At 37.2% G+C, this 8,382-nt stretch overlaps 1 long non-coding RNA gene across 1 annotated transcript; it reads left to right on the plus strand.

Moving 5' to 3' along the window:
- Positions 1-7,253: 7,253 nt before the first annotated feature.
- Positions 7,254-8,158, plus strand: LOC135672362 (uncharacterized). Its single transcript, XR_010512954.1, has 3 exons — positions 7,254-7,388; positions 7,474-7,719; positions 7,817-8,158. It is a non-coding gene; the product is annotated as an uncharacterized LOC135672362 (long non-coding RNA).
- The last annotated feature ends 224 nt before the right edge of the window (positions 8,159-8,382 follow it).

The raw sequence follows: 8,382 nt of genomic DNA on the forward strand, positions 1-8,382 counted from the left end.
AAGCAAAAAGGAAAACTTGTTGAGAAAACTACTGAGTCCGCTGAAGCTAGTGTAGAATCTGATGAGAATGCTGAAAATATTTTCTTTGCTACTGATGACAGGACGATGTCTAAAAATGAATGGATTTTAGATTCAGGTTGTTCTTATCACATGTGTCCCAATAGGGATTTATTTTCCACATATGAATCTTGTAATGGTGGAATTATTTTGATGGGCAATAATGCCGCATGTGATGTTGTTGGTAGAGGAACAATCCGAATTAAAATGTATGATGGTATTGTGAGGACGCTCACTAATGTTAGACATGTTCCTGATTTAAAAAAGAATCTCATCTCTTTAGGCACCCTAGAGGCCCTTGGGTGTAAATACACAGCTGAATGTGGAGTTATGAAAGTTTCTAGAAGTGCTTTTGTTATTATGAAAGCTTGTAGGTCTGGTAGCTTATATATTCTGCAAGGAACTACTGTCATAGGTTCAGTTGCAGTCTCATCATCATCATTGTCTGATTTGGACATCACCAAATTATGGCATATGCATTTAGGTCATATGAGCGAAAAATATTTAAGCATATTGAGCAAAAGGGGTCTACTTTGCAGACAGAGTACTGGGCCACTGGATTTTTGTGAACACTGCATTTTTGGAAAGTAGAAAAGAGTCAGCTTCAATTCTCCGGCAGTTCACAAAATAAAAGGTACTCTTGACTATATTCATTCAGACCTTTGGGGTCCAGCTCATGTTCAGTCTAAGGGTGGTGCCCGGTATATGTTGACTTTCATTGATGATTATTCCAGGAAAGTTTAGGTTTATTTTTTAAAGCATAAAAATGATGTTTTTCTAACATTTAAACAATGGAAGGCTTTAATTAAAAAACAAACAGGTAAATGGATTAAGCGGCTTCGAATAGATAATGGCATGGAATTTTGTGAAGGTGACTTTGAAGAATTTTGCAAAAATGAAGGAATTGCTCGGCATCGCACTGTTAGGATGACGCCTCAGCAAAATGGTGTGGCCGAACGTATGAACAGAACACTCTTGGAGAGAGCAAGGTGTATGATCTCAAATGTAGGGTTGACAAAGGACTTTTGGGCAGAGGCGATTAATATGGCCTGTTACGTTGTCAACCGCGCTCCTTCTGCAGCACTTGATTTTAAAACTCCGGAGGAAGTTTGGTCAGGTACTCCTGCTAATTACTCTGATTTTAAAATTTTTGGGTGTCCAGCATACATGCATGTAAATGAAGGAAAATTAGAGCCTCGAGCTAAAAAATGCATTTTCCTTGGGTATGCTTCTAGGGTGAAAGGATACATATTATGGTGTTCTGATCTTAAATCCCCAAAATTTGTAATCAGTAGAGATATTACTTTTGATGAATTATCTATGTTATCTTCCAAAGAGGAATCTACTAGTTGTACAAATGATAGTGCGCAGAAGCAGGTGGAGCTTGAGATTGGTAGTTCAGATTCTTTTCGGTCGAACTCTTCTACTCAAAGAATGCTAGTAGATGGTCCCGAGTCTACTAACGCAGTTGATCCAGAGGAAGAGCAATATTCCATAGCCAAAGATAGACCACGGAGAAATATTCGACCACCACAAATATATGCAAATTTGGTTGTATATGCTTTGTCTATTGCAGAAGAAACAAGTGAAGTTGGTGAGCCTACTACCTACTCAGATGTAGTTTCCTATGATAATTCCGCTAAGTGGTTGATTGCGATGAATAAAGAAATTGAGTCTCTCCATCAGAATAGAACTTGGGATCTTGTGAAGCCGCCTTCGGGTAAGAAAATTGTTGGATGCAAATGGGATACCATTGCTGAGGGAAAGGTCCTTGTTCAGAAAATTCATACGAAGGACAATCCAGCTGATATGTTTACGAAGCCTCTTCTGGTTTACAAGTTCAAGCAATGCTTGGACTTGGTTGATGTTCATTGTTGGTGATTGCCCGTTGGGGCTTTTATGAAGAAGGTGGAGCAAGTTTTGTTGGGACATGCCAAGGTAGAGATTTGTTAGTTTGGCAAGTCCCATAGTCCCACATTGGGAAAATCAGACTTGTTGTCTCGTCTTGGAACTATAAATAAGGGCCTAAGCTTTGATGTCAGATACACCACAAGAGGTACCACAAGAGGCACCACAAGAAAACCTATTTATGGTTTGGGTTTTTCTTGTTTAGTAAGCTGAAGGTGTTTTATAGCCTAGGAACATCTTCCTAAGGCATTTGTAAGTGTCCCTCTTTTATAGTAGTAATTTGCTCCTCTTTCGTCCGTGGATGTAGGTCAATTGACCGAACCACGTATATCTGGTGTTCTGGTGTTCTTGTCGCTTTTATTCTTTCCGCTTTATTGTCTTTATTGGGTTGTCAAAATTACCTTATGGTAAATATCCTGAGGTCAGCTCTAACAGTTCTTGTATAAAGTAGCTCCACATATTTGTTTTTGATATGCTCTCTTTTAAAATGAAATATCAAGTCGATGTATTTAGATCTCTCATGGGAGACTAGATTTGTTTGCTAGGGCAATAGTTGACTTATTATCAACATAAATCTTGGTTGCCTTCTTCTCCTGCATGAAGTTCTTGGATTAGTTTTATTAGCCAAACCGCATGATAAATATAGGAAGATGCTACTATATATTCTACTTCATAATTTGATAGAGCAATGGTAGATTATTTTTTAGAAGATTATGTGAATATAGCTCCACTAAGATCAAATATAAATCCAATTATACTTTTCTCATCGTCATAGCTTCCGGTCTGATCATTGTCATACTATCCAATGAGCTCCAAACTTTTAGGTGATGAATAAAATATATCATAGTTAATTATCTCTTTAATATATTATAAAATTCTATTAGGGACCTTTAGATAAGATGTCTTAGGAGTTTCCATATGTCTACTTATTAAATCAACTTTATTGGGTCAAATAAATCTTAAATATATTAAACATTCAACAAGACTTGCAATAAGTTGGATTGATTAGTTTACCTTTCCCTTCCTTGATTAGCTTTGGTGCCATATTCCAAATGTGGTTGGCAATCCTCCATAGAGAACTTTTTAAATATCCCTTTTGCATAGCTTGCTTATGCAATAAACATCTATTTATTTTTTTGTTGGGCATCAATGTTTAAGAAATAAGTCACGATACCTAAGTTCGCCATCCTAAACTCTTTTTTTATAAAATGCTGAATTCTTTTATCATAGTGGAATTATTATCTATAAATATTAGATAATCTATATATAGGCATATAAACAAAATATCTCTATGGTTAATATAGAATAAATTCAAAAGGGCACTTTAAAAAATCACTTTAGTTAAAGGATTTGTTGATTCTTGAATTTTATGCTCTTGGTGCTTATTTAAGTATGTAAAGAGTTATTTTTTTTCAATTTATATACCTTATCTTCTTTCTTCATGAATTATGAAGATATCTATTGAGAAATGCTAACTTGGCATACATTTGAAAGACTTACCATTTTATTTGAGTAGCTAAAGAGATGAGTAGTCTTACTATCTCTATTTGAGCTACTAGTGCAAGTACCTCTTCCTAATCGATTCTAAATTGTTGCTTGCATCCTTTTGCCACCATTCAACTTTTATGTTTCTCCACTTCTCCTTGTGCCTTTCGAGAAGTGTAGAAAGTTATCGTGTATTGTTAGTGGCATGCATCTCTTCATTCATAATATTTCTTTAATTTTCTTCGTTATAAGCTTCTTCAAAGGTTAATGGATCATAACTTATAAAAAGATAAAATAAAATAAAAACTCATCATTATTAGCATCAATTCTTCGGGTTACATCATATATCTTTTGAATCATCTTTGTCCTTATAATTTGACTACTTGAATCATATGTTACGGGTTGTATTGTCACTTGTTTCAATGACAACTCATGGAAAACACCTCCATTTACTTGTATTATTTTATTTTCTTCAAGAACAATATATTGTTTTGGTAGTTCTTTGTTATTCTAACTCTATATTTGTCTTTCATCAAATTCAATATCTCTTGACATTATAACTTTCTTAGTGATAGGATTATATAATTTGTAGCCACTAGAATTCTCATCATAACCTAATAAAATATATTTATGATATTTGTCCTCAAGTTTTATCCTTCTTTCTTCTAATACTCTAGCATAAGCAACACATCTGAAGATTGTTAGGCAATCAACTCTTGGCTTCTACAAACTCCATGCCTCTTCAGGTCTAACATTATCAATATTTTTATCAGAAACTTATTTAATAGATAAAATACAAAAACAACAATATCTTCCCAAAATTATTTAGGAGTCCTTTTTTATTTAAACATACTTCTAATCATATTAAGAATAGTTCTTTTCTTTCTATAATAACTTTCAAATTTTATTATTTTTATAATAACTTTCAAATTCATTTGATATGTATTCAGTACCTCTATCTATTCTTAACTATTTTAGCTTATATCCACTTTGTATCTCAACCAAATTCTTAAGCTCTTTGAATGTATTAAACACTTCTTTCTTCTCTGTTAATAAATAAACCCATATTTTGCCACTATAATCATTTTTGAAGGTATGAAAATAGGTTGGATGCACAATCTTTAGCAAACTTGTTGCCATGTTATTCTTTCTCCAAAAGTTTCAAATTCAAAGTATCAAAATTTAAGTGCTCATATGTAAGATGTCATGGCATAGAATCATCCACAATACTAATATTTAAATAATTTATTTTGTTATATCCAATTGTAGAAGCAACATCATATTCTTAGTCATTTTCACATGAGTGATTAAAGTCTTATTCTTATCATGAATAGATAATATGTTATTTTAATATCATATCTTTTTTCAAGCAACCGACCTAAGCTTAAAATATTATTTTTTTATATCAAGAACATAATAAACATCTAAATGCATACTTGCTTTTCATTACTAAGTTCAAGAAAAATATTACCTTTGTCACTTACCAATTTTTTGTGATCAATTATCAAATATACCACGAGCGTACAGGCACACACTATTATCATAATTATTAATTTGAAAAAAATGAAGTACAATAGCACAGCTTCACATATTGATGATCATACAAGTGGCCTCTCCTTATCATTTTCTGAATGCGAGATTAATAATAGATTGTAGTACAATAGAGTAAGACAGGTGGACGTTCTTATCTGTTATCCTTTACTATTGCCAGATGTGATCCTTCACCTATTGATTCTTGTAACATTTTCTGATGTCATGTATAGTGTGATGTAGGTTATAGGATGAAGAGATCCACTCATCTGTGTAACTAGTGTTTCAGTTCCTTGAGTAGTAAACGTACAGCAAATCGGAACGCTAAAGGATCGAGGCCATGGGCTTGTCCTAATGGTGTCGAATTTAATCAAATCAACTCTTGAATTAACTATTTTTTAAAGTGGCTTCTTCCACTATGATGCCAGAGATATTTTTGGACACTTGGAAGTACATTTGGTTGGAACACGATGATGTGGAGCTTTTGTGGATATACATGAGGCTGGCTGTACCTACGTGGCCGATTAACATTCTGCTAATGAATCTCGTTTTAGGGAGGTCGAGAGGCACGAGAGCCTCGTTACTGAATCCATCCTGTTTTCACCGCCTCTGGCACTATAAATCCAACGCCAACACCGCCATTACAAAGCCCATCAGATTCTCCGATCTTCTACTGAGTGTTGTCCACCGAGCCAAATAGCTTTCTGCTCTTCTGCACCGTCCTTCTGCTGCAGCTTGATCGGTGCCTATCCGCGGACTGCCCCCTCGAAGTCTTCACCCCGTCGATGCCTCCTACTGCCAATCCGGTGTGCTGCGCAGACTCCTCCTCCTAGGCGATCGGCTGATTACCAGCCGAACTCGTGGAGTGACGAATACATACAATCGCTAAGAACTGACACCAAGGTCGGCGTGCATGCAATATGTAAGGTTGAGTTTTATCTATAGTTCAAATTGGTTACTGACTATCTTTCATTAGGTGGAGGAGGATAACGCAAGAAGGATGGGCAAACTGACAGAGGACGTGAAACAGCTGATCTACAGGAAGAAGGGAATTGAGGACCAACTTCAACTGATCGATCACCTGCGGCAGCTTGGGGCGGCGTATCACTTTAAGGAGGATATTAAGGATGCTTTATGGACTATATACGATTCCATGGAAGAGGTGAGCATGTTGCTGAAGGATAATCTTCATGCCACGGCTCTTATGTTCAGGCTTCTCAGAGAACATGGGTTTGCTGTTTCTGAAGGTGATTAAGCTACATATCCATCCTGCTTTACTCCTTTCTTGCGACTGATACAACATTGTCGCTGATGTACCTCATATATTGCTAGAACAATTACTTTCATGAAACTGAGACAACTAGAGATATGTCCAATTAGTCATAAAACTATGCCACGTTAATAGCCTAACATACTATTGGAATTTTGTGTTTAGTCTGTTCTATCATGTTGTCACAATCTAACATGCACAAATTATGTGGATGGACTGAAGGTGTATTCAACCGACTTATAGATGAGAAGGGCAACTTGAAAGCCAGCCTTCGCCACCAGACTGAAGGATTGGTGAGCTTGTACGAGGCTTCCCATCTTGCAAAGGAAGGAGAGCACGTGCTGGAAGAAGCTATAAACTTCACAACTAAACAGCTCAAGAGCCTCATGGAGGGATCACTTGAGCCTCATCTCAGGGAGCACGTAACCCATGCCTTGGAGCTTCCATTGAACTGGAGGATGCCGAGGTTACAGACCAGGTGGTTCATAGAAGCATGCCAAAGGGAAGCTAACATAAACCCTGTCCTACTTGAATTGGCTAAGTTGGACTTCAACAGAGTTCAGAGCATACAGCAGAGGGAACTCAGAGAAGTGTCGAGGTATTTTGAGCTTGCTTTACTTGAATCATGTCCTGTACATTCTGCCGTCGTTTATGAACCAGCAAACTTCAGCACAAACTTCTGGCTATCGATCAGTTGGTGGAGCAATCTTGGCCTGGCGCAGAGGCTTCCATTTTCGAGGGACAGGTTGATGGAGAGCTATTTCTGGACGGTTGGCTGGGCTTTCGAGCCACAGTTTGCAAGATACAGGGAGGCGCAGACAAAGGCAATCTGCCTGATAACAATAATAGATGATGTGTATGATGTTTACGGCACCATCGATGAGCTCGAACTTTTCACGGATGCCGTCGATAGGTAAAGAACTCCTCCACGTGATGCATGGAGATGTTATTTCAACAATCTTTGATTCGTGATAACATCTACTCGGATGGATGTTGCAGATGGGATGTTAATGCAATGGACAAATTGCCAGAGTATATGAAGATATGTTTTCTAGCCCTCTTCAACACTACAAATGACACCGCGTACAATGTTACGAAAGAGAAGGGTCTGGATATAATTCCACACCTAAAAAAAGCAGTAACATATCGATCCCATCCCCCCTCTTTTGTGTATCATCGATCATTCAGTTCCACTTTATAAACAGTGCTACCCTTGGATTTAGTGGGCAGATCTATGCAAGGCAAGCATGGTGGAAGCAAGGTGGTACCACCAAGGCTACACACCCAATCTTGAAGAGTACTTGGAGAACGCACTGGTATCGATAGCGGGTCCCCTGGCATTGACTCTTGCTTATTGCACCAGTGACGATGTAACTCGAGAGGCCTTGGACGGTTTCCAAAGCTGTCCTGAGATTGCAAGATGGTCATCAATGATCTTTCGACTTTGTGATGATTGGGGTACTTCCAAGGTATTTGAACTGCACCATACTTTTCATTCCTTCATCGAATCAACACAATAAAGAGTTTACACAGTTTCTCCTCTCGGCACTGGTTGTTCTTGTGCAGGACGAGCTTCGAAGAGGCGATGTGCCCAAATCTATAGAGTGTCACATGCATGAGAACGGTGTTTCGGAGGACGCGGCTCGTGAGCATATCAGGCAATTGATTAGAGGGAATTGGAGAGCAATAAACGGAGATCGAAGTTTCACTTCGTGTTTTGAGGAAAACCTAAAAATGATAGCCATCAATATTCCTCGAATGGCCCATTGCATGTACCAATATGGAGATGGATATGGCAAACCCGATGGAGTGATCGAGGATCGCATCAGGTCTTTGTTGATTGAACCTAAACTTATGTAACAATGTAATTAAGGATAATATCGTGAAGCTTTAAGGCTCCTCGTGATTTGTCCAAGTCTTTGATCAAGTTTCTTTAGGTGTGATCACTCTTTTTATTCTGTAAAAGGTATTGATGGTGTAATTTTCGTTTGTTCGTTGTGATAATTAATCTGCATCATCATTTTAAAAGTAGAAAACTTTCTTTATTAAACATTAAAGGAAAAAAAAGCCTATAGTATATTTTATTTTATGCTACTCATTGAGATTGAATTTTTAATTTCTCTCAACTTTAC

This window comes from Musa acuminata, chromosome BXJ1-4 (assembly GCF_036884655.1).
Source record: "Musa acuminata AAA Group cultivar baxijiao chromosome BXJ1-4, Cavendish_Baxijiao_AAA, whole genome shotgun sequence".
In the NCBI taxonomy this organism is placed as follows: domain Eukaryota; kingdom Viridiplantae; phylum Streptophyta; class Magnoliopsida; order Zingiberales; family Musaceae; genus Musa; species Musa acuminata.